We start from the raw sequence: 19,482 nt of genomic DNA, 5'->3' as shown, positions 1-19,482 counted from the left end.
CTGTGCCCAGGGGCATTGGCTCCCCTCGGGATACCACTGCTCGTGGCGCCCCCTAATACTCGGCGCCATAGGCCCAGGTCTAGTTCGCCTAGTGCTTCCACTGGCCCTGGCCTAGTAGCCTAGCTGAGCAGCAGGTAATGAACCAGGGAAGCCAGGATTCAAACCCCACTGTCACTTCTTGTGACCTTAGGCAGGTCACTTTAACTCCATTGCTTCAGGTACAAACTTAGATTATGAGCCTCCTGGGAACAGGGAAATACCTACAGTACTTGAATGTAATCCTCTTTGAAGTGCCTCAAAAAGCGGGAAGTAAATGAAAATGATTAAATGAAATAGAGTGGCAGATAAAGCTGCGCCCTGAGGTATCCCTGTCAACAGTTGGTTTACTTGCTGAATCTGCCCCATTAACCCTTGCCTTAAACATATGAGTTGAAAAGTAAGATTAAAACCATTGCAGCACTACGCTTCTTATACTAAGTGAAGATAATCTAGATAATAAGGTAGTCATGAGGCAAGGTGTCAAAAGCAGACAACATATCAGTAACATCACAATAATTGCATCTCCCTTATTTTTCTCTCTTAATAAGGAATCTGCAATAGAAGTGAGTAAGGCTTCCTTACCATGACTGGCATGGAAGCCACATAGTTCGAATCCATAATGTCACTGTCATCTATATAACTGTTTAATTGCTACAAGACACATTTTTCAAGAACCTTTGTCAAACTCAGCAGATTCGAAATCAGTCTATAGCTAGCTAATACTCTAAAATCAGCTGTAGACTTTTTTTTAAAACTGGTGTTACACTTGCTGTCTTCAAAAAATCAGGTATAAGCTCTTATTAAATGAGGTAATTGAACAAACTTATCTTTATACATGAACCAGCCAGAAAGGGTAAGAGTCAAAAAAGCAACTGCTTGGCTTTAAAGAGGTAAGGAGTGCCCTGAAACCCTAGTCCTTCAGGTTCTACACTTAACTTTATTTAAACACAGCAATAACACAATATGTAGGTTCACTTTGCGCCAATACCAACTGCCCTTGAGCATGGATTATAACAAACCGGTTCAATGTAAGTTCCAGGTTATATTCAGTTCATTCAGAAAACAGGTATTCACAACCAAGTTCAATTTGCAAGTCACCCAATCCAGGTAATCGTACACAGGTTCAATTCCAGTACCCTCAGTACTGATGCTTATTAAAAATGTTAAACCATGCAAATCAGCCAAAGCTACCAAGACTGTTTCCAAAAATAACATACACAGTAATAAAAATACTAAAATACAAAGTTAAAAACAAACACATTACACATATACTTTACATGTAATAAACAAAATATATATCAACCACCTCATACCATGCTTTCTGCCACTGTAATTTTATACTCATTTGTTTAGTTCACATTGCATTAAGCATCTTAGAACTCACTGGGTCTGGCTACCCAGCCACATAGTCATCAAGCAGCTGGGAATACCTTCTCAGTTCCCATTAGCCCTTTTTCTAATCCCAGGACCAGTCTGGCTTCCTGGGGTTGGGATCACTGAATCTCCACAGATCAGTTCACTTCATCAGTGTGCTCCAGTTGCTCGGCAGCCTCCAAGCCTTCCAGCCCTCCAGTTTGAAACCAGCCAGTTCTAAAATTAGGCTTTTAGTAGAATGTAACAGAATTTTAAGAAGTACAAGTGCAGGAAAAGGTCATGGTTGCATTTTTTTGTTGAAATGAAATACTTATCAGATGAGCTGGACTGGTGATTTTGGTGGCTGCGCACTGTCATGTGGCAGAACAAGATTTGGTTTTCTGTTCATAGCCGCTGATGGGACAGCATCTCAACCATTACTTAACAATGATGCCTAGTAGTTGGATTTAGGTTCTGTATTAGCCGGATTCCAGAGGGAACCATGCCTTTAGGTCCCTGGTTGAGAACTGTTGTTGCAATGGCCGAGAAGTTGTGTAGGGATATAGAAGTTGGTGTAAAACCCATACCTGGGAACTTATGACTTCCAGTCACCCTGAGATTACCATGGATTGGCAGGGGGGGTGGAGGGGGCAACTACACACAAATCTGCTCTCATACACATTAACATTCTTACATGTTCACACTTACTTTCACTGCTCATTCTCTCACATTCTCACATGTCCATTTACACCTTTACTTCTCCCATTCTTCCACCAACACACATATTCACACTCATACTCACTTTTCTCCCTCTTCCATACTCACATGCCCACTCACTTACACACCCATGCTCACTTGCACTCAGTTGTTTCCTACTCATCTACATACACTCTCAGTTCTCTTCTTCCTACACAAATACACACTAGCTCACTCTCACAGACATGCTCATTCATTCTCTCTCCCCTCTGTTCAAAACACACTAGCAACAGCAGACTCTAACTTGGGCTCCTGGAGCAGCAGCAGCCACTTCCTTCTCCTCCTGTGCTGCAGAAGTGGACGCTGCCTGTTTCTTACTCCTTGTTTGATGCACGGGCAGGAAATCGCAATGTCGATTGGCCAAGGCAAACAGGATGGGGCGGGAAAGTGGCTGGAAACAAGAAACAAGCTGTGCAGGAGAGTTAAAAAGGGCCAGAGACGGTAGAAATCACTGAGTTCCTCCTTTTTCAGCTACGCAAGACCAATGATGCTCCTTTCTTTTTCCCGGGTCCAGGCAGATTGCTTTTGCTGCAGCACCCAGAGATTTCCGGTATTGGCCCGGAGACCCGGTAATTCTTTTAGAATTACCGAGTCTCCGGACCAGATCCGGAGAGTTCCCAGGTATGGTAAAACCCCTGCAGGTTTAAGATCAGTGCATGGCACCGTAATCCAATAGAGACTGATTCCAATTGAGCTTGAAGTCAAAAGAAGCAGGAGGAACTGTTGGGCTGAAAAAGTAATCAATAACTTTTCCCATAATCTGGTAGTAGTCATTTTGGATATGATTCTGAGAGAAAATAAACTAAATGAGCACACAAAGCAAGGCTGCAGTAAACAGGGCAGAGTTTGTTCTTTCTTAAAGTTGAAAGGAGAATGACAATGTAATTCTTCTGCTATGTAAGCCTTTGGTCAGGCTGATTAAAAATGTTAAATACCAATCTAGTCACTCTTTGTAGAGAAATGGGGATAAGTACAAAGAGCAAGGGAAATAAATGAATAAAGGAATGAGGATTTAATGTATGAGCAAACGTAAACCCTGAGGTGGTAGTTTACCTTAAAAGAGCATTGTCAGGGTTAGTAATGGGAATGGCTGCTATTTGTTTACAACCATGATGCATTAATATGAGAGATGCAAACTGACACAAAAAAGACCCAGCTATAGCTCATGAGTAACAGACTGGGCAGGATAGGCCAGTTCTTTGGCTGAAATGTATGTATTTTGGCTTCCTTACCAGAAATAAAAATGACAACATATAGAAGGAACCAATAGAGCTAAAATGTAGGAAGTCCTTTTGTGCAGAAGGGTAATTTTCAAAACTATTTACATGCTTAAAATTGGGTTTTACATGGGTAAATGCATTTTATCCATATAAATGGGCTTTTGAAAATTGCTACAATATATGCTATTGAATTGCCAATAGGTTTTACTCGTGTTAAGTGCACTTAACGTGAATAAATTGCTTTTGAAAATTGCTATGATAGTATGTTCATTTATACGCATAACTCCTTTGAAAATTCACCTGTCTATGCACAAACATGAATTTTGTATAGGAATGTGCTTACATATGATTTGCAGTCCAAAACATTTTCAGCGATTGGATCAATTTAGGAAAATTTTCACTGTCATTGTGCTCTGGGCGGCATAGCAACAGGTAAAGGGGAATTAAGGGAAAATGACGAGCCCATCCTGCTGAGTACCACTGAGACTCTCAAACTGTAAACACAGGTCAGTCATGCAGTGTGCCACCCCAAGGCTTTAAGTTATTCAAAATTGTACTAAACACTATGTAAAATCCTAGAAAAAAAAAAAAAAAGCTAAACATCATTGTAATGGTACAGAACAATAACAAAATTGAAGCAAAATAAGACAGTCGTAAACGGGATGGTTAGGAGGCCAAGGAAAGAGCAGACTATACTAGAAGGATTTATATAGGTGGGAGGTGGTCCAGAGAAAGGCTATCAAAATGGGAAAGGGTCTGCAACAAACGTCATATGACATGAGAAATTGGGACCTAAGTGTATATATATATACCCAGAGTAAAGGAAAAATGTTGTGATAAGATAGTGGTATCTCATTACCTCAAAGGTATATATCAAGCACAAGAAGCAAACATTTTTTCAGAAGAAAGAATGCTTTAGAACAAGAAGTCACAGTATGAGGTTCCAGGGGGGGTAGACTCAGGACCAACATCTGAAAATATTTGTTCACGGAAAGGGTGTTGGATGCATGGAATGGATTCCCAGAGGAGATGTTGGAGGGAAAAGTGGTAACAGAATTTAGAAAAGTATGGGGCAAGCTCAGAGGATCCCTAGTGGCAAAGAAGTTGGTAATGAAGCACTGGGGTAAGCTGCATGGAACAGTGGTTACATACCTAAACAGAAGTTGTAGGATTGTATCTGGATCCCAAGAAAGTACTGGGATAACTTGCACAGAGCAGTGGTTACAACTCTAACCAGCGATATTACAACAGCATTGGACTCCCAAGAAGGCTGGGATGAGCTGCATGGAGGAAGCATGGTTAAAACCCAAATTTTATGAGCATGGGGAGGCCAGATTTTTTACTAACCTTGGTAAGGCATAGAAGGGGGCCTGGATGTTTGGCTTAAGTACTGGTTTTGTAAGAAGCGTAAGTGGTGGAGGCCATCACTGTAACAGATTTTGGGCATGCTTGGTACAGATAAGTAAGGGAGGGGAATATATACAGTATGTGCACCTACTCAAATAGAATGAATCTCAACTGGACAGACTAGATTATCTATTTTGGTCTTTATTTGTCATCATTTACTATATTCCTATGTTACAATGAATAAATGCTATAGATAAAACTCAAGGGCACCCTTTGAAGTCCACAAAAATTATTTTCTGAGTATATAATAATTCAAAATGTATATGATTAAAAAGAATAAAGACAACACTGGGTTCTCGCTCTAACAAAACATTTGTGATTTAGGTGTTGCTCTAAGGATTGATTACTCCTATAAGGCATAATTTTGGGGCACGGATGGGGGAAAAGGGTTGCATGCTCTCTAGTTTGAACCCCACTACCTCACTGCAAAGAAATGCCTGTTCACATGATAAACTGGCTTAATTATTGTAACTGGTTGTCATTTCTGTGTAACCATTATGCCAGCTGTGTAACTATGCAATAAGCCCAATTATACAGCTAGGACTCAATTCACCAATATTCATTTTGGAGTTTGGAGGCTGAATAGTGTAAAATATTTGGGATTGGATGAATGGCAACTGTCGTATGATATTTGGCACAAAAAAGGTTATTTGGATTGGCCTCAATGAAGATATTCAGGGCAAACAGGGGGAGGAGTCACCATAGATGGTCCAGTAATGCCCTGCACTTCACCTGCATACCTACAAATACTCACCCCTAAGCATATGAGCCATTTATTCATCTCTGGTATTCCTTCAACTTGAATATATAAGGCTAAGACAGGTATAAGTTCAAGCCAGAGTACCACTGTAACCATGCATCCCCCATTATTTCCAAGGGGAGCGATTTTGACAGATTTAAATCTTTATTTTTTGAGAAGAAAGCTAGCTGCAGCAAAGCTGCTTCCAAGTTGGTTGTCGAAACCTGCCGGCAGGTAAAAAGGGTGCATCTCTAAAAGAAAGGGTTCTGGAAGCTGCACTTTAAAACCCATATTAGGACAGTGGGAGAGTGGGGATTTTGTTTGTGTTCTTTGGTTTGTTTTAACTTTGCAGCTGAGTACCTTTCTTGACTGTTTTGTTTAAGTAATGTTGCGCACAAGTACTGTAAGTGCAGAAATCCTTAAGGACACAGTGATGCTTTTGATTGATACACCATTTAAAACCTGTTAAATCCAAATAATGAATCCTGCCAAAACTAGAAGGGACTGTTTCCTGTCGATTCCTGATAACACTAACCTTCATCTGGCCAAACATGTCGCAGAGTCATGCATATTGCAATTAAGCTGAGTTTTATTTCTTGATTCAGAGTTGAGGGGAGAGGGGCTGTGCTAAACATCCTAATAGCAGGCGTTTGTTATTTCCAAGACACGCAGGACTTCAATTCTACTTTTTGAAACATAGGATACAATTATTTGTATTCATTTGTTGTTGAATATTGTTCTGCTGGAAATATTTCTAAATCCCGAATTTGGGTGAATGAAACCCATAGGTTTCTCCAGGGAAATAAATAGATCCTGTGGAGAATTGCACTATGTTGCAGATCTGAAAATGATTTTGTTAATGTTATTCATGTGTCTGTTTATTGTTTGTCCTTGTAGATATCTTGAGGGACTTCAGTTGTTTTAGTATTTCAGAGCACCATGAAGATTGTATATTTTTGCTAACACTGGCTCAAAGTGATTGACGTGCTTTGACATCGTATGTGACAGGATGCTTCATAATCTGAAAATGATCAGGAGGAAGGGCATAACAGTCCTTCAGGAAAGAAATGTGCAAAACAAAATGTGCGTTTTATGAATGTGTTCTGTTTGTTGATCTTGCTGTCAGCTTGGAGAATAACTGGATGGATTCACTATATCAGATGAAGAGGGACATAAGGGTCAGTAAGTAGGTGCCCCCACTGGTAGTGATTGCAGAGCTGAATGCCCGGCAGAGAACGGATGATAAATGAGATACTAATCTGAAGGTGAGAAATAATAGTTCCTACTGTAAGTCTTCATTCTGAAGGGAACCAGCTATATCTTCCATCTTCCAAAGTTTCCATTAACAGTGTGCACTGCTGAAGCAGGTTTAACGAGGGGGTGAGATTACCCAGGGAAAGCATTCGGAAAGAGAAATGCTAATCAGTACGAGGCCAAAACTATTATCTAAAGACTACCAAATCTATCTTATATTAATGACTTAACCCACATGAGAACAACAAGAGATCTGTAATACCCACTGGCAAACCTCGCCAGGCCTATTAATGTGCTACAGCTAGGTTGTTAGGAAAACACAGCCCAGCTTCGTTGTTCTGCTGCCATGCAATCATTTAAATTTCACTAATTCTAAATAGTTAAAAGACAGAAGAAAAGAATAGTGCTGATAAGTATTCTGTATGTGTTTTATGAACATGTAAATTCCAAATGTGATCATTTCCAGAGATCCGAGTGTGCTGCAGGCGGGCTTCTTCTGTGCTTAGCATAAGGCATTTGGTAGGAAGCCAGGGTCTCTGTAGGACATCCTGCCCTGACTTGATAAAGAATTTAATTTCCGTAAAGCTAGGTGCTCTTTTCTACATTTCCATTGTTCTTTTGTAATTTTTGCTTTTTCAAATCCATTTATACATCTTTTCTTAATTAAAAAGCAAATGCTTTGATGTAGTTCCAACAGAAGTAATTACAAGTATGCAAACACACATTTTTGCTTTAGGTATTGTTTTAGGGACCCTGTTGTACAAGAGTTAGATTAATGTATGTCAGCCAGCTTTTGCTACCATGCTGGAGATCCAGTGATGGCAGAGACTGAATGGCTGAAGGGTATAGCATGGCATTTGTTTTGCCTTTAGGTTCCTATTTAGCTAAGTGTGCCATAATACAGTAGTGGGGTGGGGGGAGAGTTTATGGCGAATGCTGTAACTCCTAAGTTATATTCCTTGAGTTATCCATTTGTACAAAAGAAAATGTGGTTAGTACCTACCGGTTAAAGCAATAGCATTGGCAACATTATTTTCAGTTAATTTAGTTGACAGTAAACGTAAGCAGAATGATTTTGATTTTACCTTTCTCATTCTGGCTCTTTTATTCCTGAAGAGACTCTAATGTTAAAATTTGCAGAAAACTTCTCTTACTTAGCTACTCCCACCATCATGAAATGATTGTAGATCTCACAAGTTTGCAGATGCTGATTAGTGAGATTTGGTCATTCTTTCACAAATTTGGTACAACTTAATATTTTCCGTGCCCTGACAGAATACACAAGTTCTAAATTGTCTTAGAAATTGTGGACACTTCCTTAAAGCAGCAGTACTATCCAGATTCCTTAAAATATCCTCTGGTCTTTTTTTTTATTCTACCCCTTCCTCTTTGATCTTATTATTTAGTCTTCTTTCTTTGTTTTTCTCTCTCTTTCACTTTCTCTATATATAGTATCTTAATATATCTCCTGTACTTTTCAATGTTAACTTGGTTTCCTATAGGGAAACTTGGTATTATAAGATCATTGTGCTTGTGAATCAATTTTTATGTTTAAATTAATCTCTATGTAAACAGATGATGATGCAACTTCTACATGGTACAAAGTTAAATATGATATCTTTCTATAATTTTTAATGCAGAATTACTATATATTTGCTGATTTTAACAAGATGAAAATAATAAAATAGAATATGACATGTGAAAAAGTTTGGACACCCTTTCAGTTGAGTCATTACTACTTTAAAAAAAAGGTTTTTAATAAGACCCCAAAAGTTGATTGACATTTGGCCTTTATGTAGTCAGGTGAAGACAGTTCAATGGTTGAACAAATACTCTGACTTCTTGAGTAGTGATTGCTCTTCTGTCTGCTTTCAACAACCAGGGATTCCTCAAAGTAACTGTATGAGCATTTAAAAATGAAGATACTGTAATTCAGTCTTACAAAGCAGGGAAAGGCTGTAAAACATCTCTAGATATTCCATTGCAATTTCAGCTGTTGGAAAAATTGTTAGGGAATGGAAGTTACAGTACCTTGAGTGGTTGTGGCCGAAATTTTTGTTTCATTTGCTCAAAGCACTTTGTTCCAATGTTTCAGGCTTAGCAATGTTTTGTTTTGTATACTTTAGACCAGTGGTCCCCAACCCTGTCCTGGGGGCCCACCAGCCAGTCGGGTTTTCAGGATATCCACAATGAATATGCATGAGAGAAAAATTGCATGCAACATGCAATTTTTCTCTCATGCATATTCATTGTGGATATCCTGAAATCCCGACTGGCTGGTGGGCCCCCAGGACAGGGTTGGGGACCACTGCTTTAGACAATTATTTTTGTGATGAGGTCATAGAAAAAGTTTCCTTCTGACAGCACTCCCTTGCAGATCATTGTTATGTAAGCAATGCTGTGGACAACTACTCCAGTGTCAGCTAAACTTTTCAGCAGGTCATTTGTAGTCATCTGTGGGTTCTGGCTAGTTTTCAGGCTGTTCTATCAGAAATGTTTCTTTGTCTTCTAGGTCTTACCTGAACTTCAACAGTTCTATGTAACTTTCAATTCTTATCAATGTTTCTGACAATTGAAAATGCTAGCTAGAAGTGTTTAGTTTGTTTTTTTATAACCTTTACCAGCTTTGTAAACGGATCTTCATTTTCAAATGCTCAGACAGCTGCTGCTTAGAGGAGCCCATGGTTGTTGAAAGTAGTTAGAACAAGAATCACAACCTCAGAGGTTATTTGTTCAACTGTGGAATTGTCTTCACTTGACTAAAAGGTAAATTTTAATATCCACGCGTAGGCGTGCATGTGCACGCGGTTCCTGGCGTGTGCATATGGATGCACCGATTTTATAACATGTGCGCGTCACTACCTGCAAGCACATGTGCACCTGATTTTATATTGGCGCACGCATGTGCGTGCGAGTGCCAAATCGTGCACATAATGGGGGATTTTATAATATGCGTGCGGCAACGTGATAGCCCTATTCCCAGTTTCCTTCTAGTTTGCACCAATAAAAGCGTGGACTGGGTGGAAAATTCCTAAACTCCCTACCTACCCTGCCTACCTACCCTGCCTACCTTTTCCCCTACTAACCCAGACTCCTAAAACCCCCCTTACTAGCCTACATTTTTTTGATTCACAACTTACCTGCTCTGCTGTGCAGCAGCAGGTTGCGAGTGCCGGTCCGATCCTGGCGCATGCTTCAGTGGGACAGCGCCTAATCCTGGCCTGCCCACACCCCGCCCACCCCCTTTTTGCGCAAGTTGTCTTCGGCGTGTACTAGGAGATACGTGCGTGGCCGCGGGCCTTTGAAAAGGCTGGCCACATGCATGTCTCCCGGTATATGTGCATGTAGGGCTTTTAAAATCAGGCCATGAGTGAATACCTAATGAGTCAATAAAATGTTGGCCCTTATTAACAAAAGTAGTAATGAATAAACTCAAAGGGTCCAACTTTTAACATGCATGTTCACTTAAGAACATAAGAAATTGCCATGCTGGGTCAGACCAAGGGCCCATCAAGCCCAGCATCCTGTTTCCAACAGAGGCCAAACCAGGCCACAAGAACCTGGCAATTACCCAAACTACTTAATTTTATTATTTTCAATCTGTTAAAATCAACAAACAGCGTATAGAATGCAGTATTAATAAATCAGAGGAATTGCCTCTCCTTACTGCATCTGGTTATTACTCCTTACTGCATCTGTTGGTTAGTTGTAGTCAACAAATGTATTTTGATTACATGAATTGATAAAAACCCTCCATATTTTCATCTTTGGATGAGAAAGATGTTAGATATAATTATGGCATCCATCTGTATGGAGCAGGCAGGGGTTCATATTCTATATAGACAGGGCAGGTTCATGAAGTACTTCCACTAAGAGATAAAATGACAGTCTTCAAAGTCTTTGATAGAGTTAATAGGAAGGGTAGTAGAATGACATATAAATATTTGGAATGTGGTGGGGAAAAACTGATAGTGCTACTCAAGACTGTTATAAGGGCAGTTGATTAATTTAAAAGATAGATAAAGAAATATTTTATTTAGGCATACAGGATTTTTTTTTATTATGTGAAATAAGGGTGTCATTTCCCCCATTTCTTTTCCCTTGGCTAGTATTTTCTGCATTGTTAGACTATTTTTATGGGTGTTAAATAACTTTTAGTAATTCTTTACTAATGATTAATGTATTATTCTATTAGTGTGTTTGCCTTTACTAGTTTGAAGTGGATTTGTAATTTGTTGCATTTTTTTATTTGGGACTTATCTGACTGATAAGGCAAGAAATCAAGAATGACTAAATAAGCTGCTGAAGAAAATGTATATTTAGATCAGCTGAATATACTGTAAACCAGGACTTCCCAAACCTGTCCTGGGGACCCCACAGCCAGTTAGGTTTTCAGGATAACCACAATGAATATGCATGAGATAAATTTGCATACACAGAGCCTTTATGATATGCAAATTCACCTCATGCATATTCATTGTGTATATCCTGAAAATCCTACTGGCTGTAGAGTTCCCAGGACAGATTTGGGAAGCCTTGCAGTAAATGTTGTTAAATAAATAAATATTATGAACTCGCTGGTAGTCTTTTGTCATGCCATAGATCTTTCAAAGCAGTGTTTAATTGTTAATAGCTATGTGATACTGACAGGTTGACGAAAATGAGTCTAGTAATTTAACATTTTTCAAAACGATTTTTGATGTACTGGGTGAGATTCAGCAATTGGCCTGTACATGACTTGCTCAGTGGAAAGCAAGCTTGATCAGAAATGAATTGTTCTTCAAAATGGGCGCGACCCAATTCAGGATGAGGGACTCAGTGCAGAGGTGGAAGAGCAAGGAAACTGACTGAAAGCTTTTCGGATCCAAGGATCCTTAACTGATTTCAAAAGCACAACAAGGCATGTCTGCATGTAGATCTGTTATTGCATACAAAGAGGTACATTTTCAAAGACACGCACACGCATCCATGTGCGCACAATTCCCAGCATGTACACATGGATGTGCCGATTTTATAACATGCGTGCAATGACGCATGTATGTTATAAAATACGATACCCACGTGCATATTCGCGCCTGATTTTATATCAGCGCGTACATGTGCGGGCGGGTTGCGACTTGCGCGCGCAAGGGAGGGATTTTCTAAAAAAAAAAAAGGTGCAGCGATGTGATCATGCCATTCCCAGTTCCCTATCCCCCTACCTACTCTTCATCCCTTTTCCCCTCTCCGCACCTCTCCTCCCTGATCCCTAACCCCCCCTCCCCAACTATTCAAATATTTTTTGTTTTAAAATGTACTTTCTCTTTGGAGGTCAAGTAAGGTCTGCGCACACTTCCCCAGAACAGGGCCTAATGGCCACTGTCCTGGCCGGCCCATGCCCTGCCCTGCCCCAAGCCCATCCCTGTCACATACCCTGGAACTTCCACGCGCATGCACATGCCGGGCTTTAAAAATTTATCCTAAGTTGAACAGTTTCAGAAGCCAGGCTATTTTTGCTAGTCCAAGAGGGAAATGCAGCACCTCTCCTTTCTTCTGCCTTCCCCTCTATCCCCCTGTGCATCTCTCTCACCTTCATCTTTTAGTGCCCCTGCTTGTTGCTATTCAGGCTGCGCCTCTATTCTCGCCACTGCCTCTTCTCTGCCTTACTGCACTGTGTAGTTTGTACATCGATTGTTTGAAACACGTGATGCTGTATAGACACAGAACACTGTGTAGTTCAAACAGCTGATGAGTGAACTGCGCGGCCACAGAAGAAAGAGAAATGCTGACAAGAGAAGAGGAGCAGCCTGATAGTGTTCGGTTAGGGCATGGAAGGAGGGAGGTAAGGAAGAGAGAATGGGTACTCTACGATTGGGTGGGTGGAGAGATCAGTGATTTTGAAATTGGATGGCGAGGAGGAAGAGGGCAGGGAACCTGAAATTTGGTGGGGAGAATATTGCAGAGATTCTAAAATTAGGGAAGAAGGCTGGAACCCTGACTATGGGAGTGGAGGGAGAACAGAGTAAGGACTCTGGAATTTTTGTTTTTTGTGTGGAGGAGAAGGCAGTGACTCTGAAAGTGGGTGGGTGGCTGGAAGATGGCAGGGACCCTGAGATAAGTGGAGAGAAAAAAAGGACTATGATTGGGTGGGGAAAAGAAGACTCGCAGATGGGTGGCGGAGTGAGCAAGGGCTCAGGAATTGGGAGGACAAGCAGGGGCTTAGTTTTGGGAGGGAGATCAAGGCCTGGGGAGAGACTTGGTGTTACAATTCCTGCTCGCAGAGCCCATCCCATAAGCAGGCCTCTCCCCTTACATATCTTCATCTCGGGCGCGGCTGCCTACTGCTACCGCTGTCCCCCGCGACCCAGAGGCTGCGGCAAGTTCCTGCCCTGCGCAGCAGGGCCGAGCCCGCTAGGAGCCGTCCTTTGTGGCTGTGGCCGCCGCTGCCGCTTCTGCTTTTGTTTTTGCGGCTGGAGCCACTGCCGGGGTCCTTACGCGGCAGGGAAGCTGTCCCTGCTAGTGCCTGCCTCTCCTCTACCTTCTTCGCAGCTGGAGCACTGCCAGCAGAGCCTCTCATGTGGCAGGGCTGCTGCTGCCGCCATCTTCATGCGGCCTGGAGGCCGCATCAGCCAGCTCCTCTTGTGGCGAGGAGCCGCCAGCGAAGTCCCTCCTGAGCGGCGACAGGAGGCCGCTGCCGCTCTGTGATCCTGCGGCCTGACGCCACTCCCGAAGCCTGCCTGCTCTGTCTGTTCCTGTGCAGCGGGGTCTCCGCTCTCCATGGTGCTGTTCTGCTTCCTGCCTGCTCCTAGGTGCCAGCACGCGCCTCTTCTGCTCCATTTAAAGGGCCAGCCAGGTGTGGCCCCCTGCAAGCTCCTCCCCGGGTGTAGTCCTTTTCAGCCCTACAAAAGGGCCCAGCATTCATTCAAGCTTTGCCTTCGGATCGGGTTTCAGTCGTCTGTATCCTCATCTTTGGTCCAGGTCTTCCGTGGTCTTCTCCTGCTTTGACAGCTCCGTCTTCATGTTCCTGATATCCTTGATGTCCTGGTCCTCCCTTGTCTCAATGGTCCCAGTGTCCTAAAGCTCCTCTGTCTTGATGTTCCTGATGTCCTGGTCTCGTCCTTCATTGGAGTTCTTTCGTCAGTATTTCCAGATGAATCCATGTTCCTGATGTCCGATGTTCCTTCCCGATGCCTTTGTCTTTGCCTTTGCCTCCAGTTCCTTGGTTCCTTGATGTCCACTTTCTCGGCGTGCTTTCGTTGTGGTCCGTGACCAGCCCATGGGCGGGCTGTGTAGGGCACCTCCTGGTACAAGGCCATCTTCTCCTCCACAGTGCAAACTTCCAGAAGACTTCTGCTTGAATCCTAAGGCTTGAACCCCGAGTTGTCTGTGAATCCTGTATCTTGTATCCTGAGCTTGAGCCCTCTCCCGGTCTTCGGAGTTCCTTGCATTTGCGTCCATTCATGCCTAAGACTCTGTTTGAACCTGCTCCGCTTCAGCATGGTCAGCGCCCAGCCACAGGCAGCTGTGTAGGGCGCGCCCCGGTGCAGGCCTCTTCGGGATCTTCGCCATGTTCCAGTCTCATCTACTCCACAGCTCGTCTGGAGCCTGCTTTGAGCCCAGTGTGGTCCACGACCAGCCCCGTGGGTGGGCTGTGTAGGGCACACTGTGTTGCAGTCTCAACCCAGCACCTTGATCCTGACTCTTCGCCTACAGTGCCTTGATCCTACGTCTTCGTCTACAGTGTCCTCGCCTGAGTCTTCATCCAAGTGTCCTCGTCTGAGTCTTCGTCCAAAGTCTTACATGTTCCAAGACCTCTGTCTGCACTTGTCCTCTGTCTGGCCTGCCGCCTATTGCCGTTACCCAGCAGCAGGTCTGAAAGGGCTTGGAACGGTCGGAGGACTGTTCATTGACCACTATTGAGATGTTGGTCTTCCTGAGGCGTGCAGGTCCGGTAGAGGGTCAGACTTTCAGTCTCCTTGTCCTCGTTCCAGTCTTGTTTTGCTTCTTGTCTGCCTGTGCTCGCATCGGCTCACCTCTCGCTGTGCTCTCGGGGCTCCTCCCTGAGTGGCGTGGCGATCCAAGGGCTCACATCTCCCACCAGAAGTGACCGCGCCTCCGCGCTCATAACACTTGGCAATTGGGGATGGAGTATGAGTGGGGGTTTTTTAGATCAGCTGGAGGAGGTATGAATGGGAGGGGATGAAGTGTGCATGGGGAAGATGAACAGTTGAAGCGTGGGTAGGGTTAAGAGATGGTGTGAAAGATATGAAGAGTGTAAAAGAGAAGAAAGGAATAGGTCTATGAAAACAGAAATGTGGTTGGGGAGGGTGGAAATTAGGAACTATAACATGGATGGCCAATTCTGGTCCACAAGAGCCACAAATAGGTTTGGTTTTCAGGATCTCCACAATGGATATGCATAGGATAGATTTTGCAAATGATAGAAGCAGTGCATGCATTTCTTTTTATTCATATTCATTGTGGAGATCTTGAAAACCAGGGCTGTTTGTAGCTCGTGAGGACAAGAATTGGCCATCCATGCTCTTGTCCCCAATTTCCACACTCCCCAACCACATTTCTACTTTCACAGACCTATTCCTTTCTTCTCTTTTACACTCTTCCAGCTCTTCAAGTCTTTCACACCATCTCTTAACCTTACCCATCCTTCAGTTGTTCATCTCCCCCAATGCACATCTCCCCCCCTCCCATTCATTCCTCCTCCAGCTGAGCTCTTATGGCTCCACTCTTACTTCACTGATCATCTTTGCCAGATAAAAGTTGGTCAGTGACATTCTTGATGGTTGTCTGTTCCTACAGGTGTCCTGCAAGGCTTTGCACTCTCCTCACTACTTTTTAACATCTATCTTGCATTGATCTGCAAGATTTTAGTTGGTCTTTGTGAGGGCTACCAGGTGTATGTGGATGATATTCAGTTTTTTGTCCGAGTACAATCCATTTGGCTTGATACAGTTGAATTGATGCAAATTTGCTTAGCTACCATCAAGCAGTGACTGGCACATAACAAACTTACGGGGTTATTTTCTAAAGGCTTATCGCACGCGATACGGCCGTATCGCGTGCGATAAGCCTCTATCGCACACGAAAAGACCCTTTTTGAGTGCGATAGCATGCAAATTCAAGTTGGTGCGGCGAGGGGAGGAGTCGGGGTGGTGAGGGGGCGGACTCGGCAGTGTCTTCGCTGGCAGCGATAATGTTACTAACATTATCATCACCAGTAGCGCACCCAATAGCACCACCTTTCACGGTGGTGCTATTGGGTGCGAAAGCCGGCAGCCGGCACACCATGGCTGATGAAATCTTACCGCCGTGGTGCGAAGGCTGCGGGCTTTTGCAGGCTTGACCCTGTTTTCGCAGGATTCATCATTCTGCGAAAGAATGATGAATCCAGGCCTTAGTTTGAATATCTCCAAATCAGACTTTACCATTATTCATTGTCATTCTGACAATCATTTTCCAATGTTCATGTCCTATTCTTCCCAGTGTAAAGAGCTTCTGCTTCTGGATTGATTCGTATTTATTGTTTAAATATCATATCAGTTCAGTAGATAAAGCCAGATTCTTCAAACTTCGCATTTTGGGAGATTTGAAGACCCTATTAGAACCGCTGTGCGATAGTTCAAGCCTCAGTCTAACCTTTGCTGGATTAATGCAATGCCCTTTACTGGGGCCTTGCAATTATTACAAAACACCACTGTAGAGTCCACATAACACCTGTCCTGAGTGACTTTCATTGGCTTAATGTTCAAAGCCATTTTAATTACAAGATTGCAAGGATGGTCAGCAAATTGTTGAGGCTAGACTCATTACCCTGGACCAATGCTCTGTTGCAGATCTACAACCCGAAATGGTCCCTCAGATTATTGCAACGAGGCCTTCTGGTTATTCTTTCTCCCAAACAAGCTCGATTGATGGTAACTAGAGTGTGCTTTCTCGGTCACTACTCCTTCCCTCTGGAATTCCCTTCCTCAGTCTTTATGGCTTCTGGATTGCATGTAATCATTCAAGGCAATGTTAAAAACATTCTTGTTCCAGCAAGATTTTGGCTAAGTGGTGATGCCCAGCATTGATATTTTTTTCTTTTTCTAGCGGCATCTGCATAATTAATTTTGTTGTATTTGTTTTACCATTGCACCTTCACTGTTTTATGAATATTAACATTTCTTTTATTGTGTATGTTATCTTGTTCATCACTTAGGGCTATAGCATAAGTGATTAATAAATAAATATACATAAATAAATAAATAAGAGAGATTTTGAACATTAAATTGTAGGTGACATATATGCTGGCCAGGTCAGTGGCACATCCTGGTCTATGTTTCGTTTTGCGGCCTCGTGGGAGTGGCCCTTTGAAAATACATTTATAGGCCCATGGATATAAAGTACTTGGAGGCTTGCAAGTGCCACAGGCCCATAGAAAATTGTGCTGAATAGAAGCTGTACAGCTGCGCAGCTCTCTGGCTCAGACTTGTACCAGTACTTGCTTCAAGCAGAAGTAAATACTGTGTAGTCAGGTCTGAGGGCTCCTGAAAGCAAATAAATGTACATACATGTTTGGGTGATGGGTGGTTTGTGTACATGTCTGTGGGTGGAGTGGAAGGACATTGTTTAAAAATACAATCTTAGGCGCGCGGTCCAGATGTATTCCACACATTAAGAAAGGTGGAAGGAAGGCAAAACAATTACTGGCATGGTTAAATGGTGAGGTGAGACTATTTTAGACAAAAAAAATGCTTAAAAAATTGGAAGAAGGATCCATCTGAAGAAAATAAGAAAAAGCATAAGCATTGTTAATTTAAGTGTAAAACATTGATAAGGCAGGCGAAGAGAGAATTTGAAATGAAGTTGGCCATAGAGGCAAAAACTCATATTAAAAACTTTTAAAAATATATCTGAAGCAAGAAACCTATGAGGGAGTCGGTTGGACCATTAGATGACCAAGGGGTTAAATGGGCTCTTAGAGAAGATAAGGCCATTGCAGAAAGACTAAATTAATTCTTTGCTTCTGTGTTTACTAATGAGGATGTTGGGGAGATATCAGTTCCAGAGATGGTTTCATGGGTGATGAGTCAGATGAACTGAACCAAATCACTGTGAACCTGAAAGATGCAGTAGGTCAGATTGACAAATAAAGAGTAGCAAATCACCTGAAGACTGGAGGGTAGCCAATGTAACCCCAATATTTAGAAAGGGCTCCAGGGACGATCTAGGAAACTACAGACCAGTGAGCCTGACTTCAGTGCTGGGAAAAACAGTGGAAACTATTCTAAAGATCAAAATCACAGAGCATATAGAAAGACATGGTTTAATGGAACACAGTCAACATGGATTTACCCAAGGGAAGTCTTGCCTCACAAATCTGCTTCATTTTTTTGAAGGGGTTAATAAACATGTGGATAAAGGTGAACTGGTAGATGTAGTGTATTTGGATTTTCAGAAGGCATTTGACAAAGTCCCTCATTTATTTTATTTTATTTAGAAATTTTTTATATACCGCGGCACGTTATAAACATCACCTCGGTTTACAATAAACAATAATTCAGCAACCAGCTTTACATTCTAATGACCATAGAAAAAAACAAGTACAAATAAGTCAGTGTATGATAGAAACATATAGTACAAATTAAACCAGCCTAAAATGGGTAGTAATATAGAAGGTAAGTATAAATAACTAGGTATATTCAAACAATAGTAGTCAGGTGAGTCAAAATTGCATTCTAATTGAAGAATGATATTGTATTTTAGGGGACACATATATAGATTACAAAGGATTGCCAGAGGGAGAAATTATTGAGGTAATGTGGGTAACAAAGGGGATGGAATGATTGGCAGTTCAGATTAAGAAAATTCCTATTCTGGGTAAGCTTGTTTAAATAGCCAGGTTTTGAGGTTTTGTTTAAACTTCTTATAGCAGGGCTCCTGGCGCAGGTCAGAGGGCATTTTATTCCAAATGTTAGTTCCTGCAATAGTAAATGAGCGTTCTCTCGTTGAGACATGCTTGATATGCTTGAGAGTGGGAGTTTGGAGTTTGGCTTGGTGAATTGTTCTTGTTGGTCTATTTGATTTGTGAAATGTGAAATGATCAGAGAACCATTGCATATCTTGGTTATAGATAGACTTGTGCATGAGGGTAAGTACTTTGTACAATATCCTGGATGCTACAGGTAACTAGTGCAGGGATTGTAGTGCAGGCATGATGTGTTCGTGGCGGTGTGCATTGGTGAGTAAGCAGGCAGCTGCATTTTGTAGCATCTGTAACTGTTGTAGCGAATTTTTAGGCAGTCCTAGGAGGATCAAGTTGCAGTAGTCGAGTTTTGATAGTATTGTGGCTTGTAGGACTGTTCGGAAATCATGAGGGTGAAGAAGAGATTTAATTCTTTTTAGCGTATGTAGTTTGAAGAATCCATTTTTGACTGTGGCCGATATGAATTTTTTTAAAGAGAAATGGTTGTCAATGAATATGCCGAGGCTGCGTACCTGCTGTACCATGAGAGGGCTGGTTTGTGACGTATGAAAAGAGTTGATGGAAGTATTGTTCTGTGGAGTGATGAGTAGTTCTGTTTTGGTAGTGTTTATTGCCAGGAAGTTTTCCGTGAGTAGATTCTTTATTTCTGTAAGAGCAGCATCCCAGATTTTCAGGGCATTAGGTAGGGAGTCATTAATGGGGATGAGGATTTGCACGTCATCTGCGTATATGAAGTGAAGGAAACTTAGTTT

The 19,482-nt window shown here is 42.2% G+C and overlaps 1 protein-coding gene across 1 annotated transcript in view; it reads left to right on the top strand.

The window, feature by feature from the left end:
• Positions 1-19,482, top strand: part of PLCL1 (phospholipase C like 1 (inactive)) — a 707,275-nt gene that overhangs the window by 74,173 nt on the left and 613,620 nt on the right. The window lies entirely within an intron of this gene.

Source organism: Rhinatrema bivittatum, chromosome 6 (assembly GCF_901001135.1).
Source record: "Rhinatrema bivittatum chromosome 6, aRhiBiv1.1, whole genome shotgun sequence".
NCBI lineage: Eukaryota > Metazoa > Chordata > Amphibia > Gymnophiona > Rhinatrematidae > Rhinatrema > Rhinatrema bivittatum.
Note: the sequence above shows the minus strand (reverse complement) of the source record. Positions and strands in the feature narration are given on the sequence as shown.